A 4300-nucleotide genomic window follows, 5' to 3' on the forward strand; every position below is an offset into this window, starting at 1 on the left:
TATATACTTTTTTCCACTCAATATTGCTTCTGTTCAAAATGTTTTCCCACTTTTCTTCAGACTTTATTCTCGGTTTTGGTTTATCTTTAATCTGCCTCTCATACAGGAATTTATTTGGCGTTTTTGATGTACAAAGTTTTTCTATAAGGTTTTCCCTAGGAGGGTTCATATCTTCGGTTTTAAGTTGTTCTTTGAAATGTGAAGGAATACTGTTTATAAGTTGATGATACTTTAAAAAATCTTTATTTTCTACATCATATATATATTTAAAGTTTTCAAAAGAATAAAAGTTATTGGTTCTGTAATCAAATAAATCTTTCACATATTTGATACCTTTATCATACCAGTTTTTGAAAAATAAAGTTTTGTTTCCATTTTTTATCTTTGAATTGTTCCATAAAACTTGTTTGCTAATTCCTTTTGACCATTTTGTTCCCATTACTCTATGCCATGCAATAATGATATCAGATAGGAAATCATGTGTTTTACCAATTTGCTGTATGTCATTTTCATTTATATTACTTTCAAAAACTAGTTTTCCTCCTACTTTTTCCAGATATTTTTTATAAAAAACTTCCCATAATTTGCTTGTTTGATTTTCATTAAATCTTCTCACCCAACAAGATTTGATGGCATTAAGAAAACTGTTTAAATCAACCATTTTGATCCCTCCTTTGTCATAGTCCAGTTGCAATATTTCCCTTTTTATTTTTTCTGGTTTTCTATCCCATATAAAATTATACATGGCTTTTATAATTTCTTTAATTGTTTCTATTTTTGGACTTTGGAGAATTGTAAAAGGGTAAATAAGTTTTGGCAATGCAAAAGTCTTAATTACTGTAACTTTTCCAAGGAGTGTTAGTTTCCTGTGTTCCCACTGTTTAAGACAGTTTTTAAAGCTGTTGAGCTTCGGCTCTAGATTAATATTAAGGTTCACTTCTGCATTATTTGTAAATGTCATACCAAGTGTACTAGCTGACTCTGATGTCCAGGAAAAACTTTTCTCCTGACACAGTCTAATGTTTGTATTAGCTAAAGAACCTACCCTCAGAATTGTTGTTGGAATGTCAGTCTTATAGCTGTCTTGTACAGTTATTTCAGGAGCAAGAATGTAGCCATACAGCATATAAATGCTTTGAGACCTTTGTTTAACATACAAAAGCATAATACCTCCTGCATGTTTCATAATGGTAACATCTTCTTGGACTGCCACAGGGTAAGACAGGTCAAACAACTGTACATGTACATACTCAAACAACTTTTCCCTACCAAAACTGAAAATGAAAATTATACAACATTTTTTTCCCTTTATTTTTGTACAAAAGATGACCTATGCATTTAATACAGACTTTTTACATTTATTAATCTAAATATATTAAAATTAATAAAATATCTCATAACTCATTGTATGATTGAAATTATAATCATTAATAAACTATATCAAACATGAACCTGAAGTGTTCTAATTTATAAAGCTGCAATTAATATTGAAAAAAATGCAACTATTGTATACAATGTATATTGAAAAAAGTATCATGAACCTGATTATAAAACCGTCTCAGTTCAAATGTAATAACACATGCCTGTCAGAAAATCAATGTATGTTGTACTTTAATGATATCATCATGACATGAATGCCATCAATAAACTTCATATATAACAAACTATACCACTATGCCAGCCTCTTTCTTGTTATTTCTACAGCTTCCAAAGACAGACTGCAACTACATGTATCAGGCACTGTAAGTAAAATATACAAATAATCATTACACAAGAGAATTTTTCATGTCAAATAAAGGGAGTTAATTAAATGCAATCTGAGAATTTTTGCTAAACATAAAGGGAAGTAATTATCAATAAAATGAATGAAGAAAAATGCATATATAAGGGAGGTAATTTAGAAAAAAACAACAACTTCAAATGTCAGTATAATGATAGTTGACATTGACAATGACCTATATCAAGTATGCACAACATAAGAAACAGCAAGCACTTGAAAAATGCATTATATTTCCTTGCAATATCAAGAATATTTGACTGTATGTAAGGGTTCTCTACATGCTGTTATACTGAAAAAACTTTAGTCTAAATATAGCTTAGATCTATTTATATCTTCAAAAAAGGAAGTCCCAGATTTCCACAGCTATTCACAGGCTGAATATTTTAGGTACTAATATCAGCAAAGAGGTTGATATCTATACTTTTTAATAACTATCGTCAAAGGTAGGGAAAAACTTACTGGAAAGGCATAAACTTCTGGTCTAGTCATTTCAATACATTTTCAGCTCATTTACATATAAGAAGAAATTTACAGAATTCCCCCTGTTTCTCTTCATTTTCAAAAAAATCTGTAAGATGGATATAAACCAAAACATTCTCCTATGTGTCAGCTATCAGATATATATTTCAAACAAAAACTGTCAACTTACCTTGTTTTTAGAAGAAGACAAAATTCCATGGCAACTTTCGCTTCCCCGCAAAACTGTACCGGTGCATACATAAAAATTTCTCAACTGTGATTTTCAAAATAATACAGTCAGACCACAATTATTTCCCTTGAAAATAAAATGCTCTAGTTAAATGCCTATATAGGAATAAGGTCAGTAATTCGGTCGAAAATGTGCTTCCGTGGTGTAGTCGAAAGAAGTCCATAATAAATAGATCCTAATTTTCCCATTTCTTGCGCAAATTCGTGTAGAACGAGTGCTTTAATCACCATTTTTCACTACTAGAATACATTCTGCATGAAATAAGACGGTTTTCATGTTCATACAACCCACATGGCAAGTTTTGCAGATCGAAACCGGAAGTAGGTGTTTATTGCGCGGACGAGAGCAAATATGCGCCATTTTTAGGGTAGCAGACCACAACTGACTGGCATTTCACTAGGAACTACATAACCCCCTATTTTCTTTTCATTTTTTCGTTAATTTGTGATAGAACTTCCATGAAAAATAGGTGTAGGAAAAAGTGATGTTCTCTAAAGACACATAAAAACGACCTGAAGTTGTCGTTTTTTATATGAAACAAAGAAGGATTTGAATTACTGACCTTTAACCTATAAGAGCTGAAATAAGACTTTCTTGAAACACGTCGCAAATAGTCTTTATAGTCATAGATCGGTTGTATATGATATAAAAGGGTGTTTCCAATGCAAAAAAAATAGTGAAATTTGAAAAATTTTGAATTTTGACCATATTTAGAGTAGATGCGCCTATTCAGCAGCGATTTCTGGGATTAAAAAGCCAATATTTTGTCTCCAGAATGTCAGAAAATGCACAAAATGCATCCTTCTGGGTCTTATTCATGACGGAATGAATGATATTTCAGAATCCAAGTGAAAAATAATGCAAACGAGTGAAACTTTTACCAAAATATACAATAAAAGGACCATAGGGCCAAAATTTAGCCCAGTAAATTGGTAGGGGGTGGCTTTTATTATGTGTCTATATTTCTCTAAAATCTCGAAATTTCACAATGAAACTTGGCAATATGTTTGGTATTACATCTTTCTTGAAAATAGAAATGAAAATTGTGTGATATTTGATAAGAAACATTTCTTATATAAGAGCTGAAATAAGACTTTCTTGAAACACGTCGCAAATAGTCTTAATAGTCATAGATCGGTTGTATATGATATAAAAGGGTGTTTCCAATGCAAAATAATAGTGAAATTTGAAAATTTTGAATTTTGACCATATTTAGAGTAGATGCGCCTATTCAGCAGCGATTTCTGGGATTAAAAAGCCAATATTTTGTCTCCAGAATGTCAGAAAATGCACAAAATGCATCCTTCTGGGTCTTATGCATGACGGAATGAATGATATTTCAGAATCCAAGTGAAAAATAATGCAAACGAGTGAAACGTTTACCAAATTATACAATAAAAGGACCATAGGGCCAAAATTTAGCCCAGTAAATTGGTAGGGGGTGGCTTTTATTATGTGTCTATATTTCTCTAAAATCTCGAAATTTCACAATGAAACTTGGCAATGTGTTTGGTATTATATCTTTCTTGAAAATAGAAATGAAAATTGTGTGATATTTGATAAGAAACATTTCTTATAAGAGCTGAAATAAGACTTTCTTGAAACACGTCGCAAATAGTCTTAATAGTCATAGATCGGTTGTATATGATATAAAAGGGTGTTTCCAATGCAAAATAATAGTGAAATTTGAAAAATTTTGAATTTTGACCATATTTAGAGTAGATGCGCCTATTCAGCAGCGATTTCTGGGATTAAAAAGCCAATATTTTGTCTCCAGAATGTCAGAAAATGCACAAAATGCATCATTCTGG

At 31.2% G+C, this 4300-nt stretch overlaps 1 long non-coding RNA gene across 1 annotated transcript; it reads right to left on the reverse strand.

Moving 5' to 3' along the window:
• Window positions 1-1119: 1119 nt before the first annotated feature.
• On the reverse strand, window positions 1120-2581 carry LOC128549155 (uncharacterized). The gene is made up of 3 exons (XR_008367487.1): window positions 2430-2581; window positions 1671-1740; window positions 1120-1274 (listed from the first exon to the last, which is right to left on the reverse strand). It is a non-coding gene; the product is annotated as an uncharacterized LOC128549155 (long non-coding RNA).
• Between the last annotated feature and the right edge of the window lie 1719 nt (window positions 2582-4300).

Source organism: Mercenaria mercenaria, chromosome 15 (genome assembly GCF_021730395.1).
Source record: "Mercenaria mercenaria strain notata chromosome 15, MADL_Memer_1, whole genome shotgun sequence".
NCBI classification, from domain to species: domain Eukaryota; kingdom Metazoa; phylum Mollusca; class Bivalvia; order Venerida; family Veneridae; genus Mercenaria; species Mercenaria mercenaria.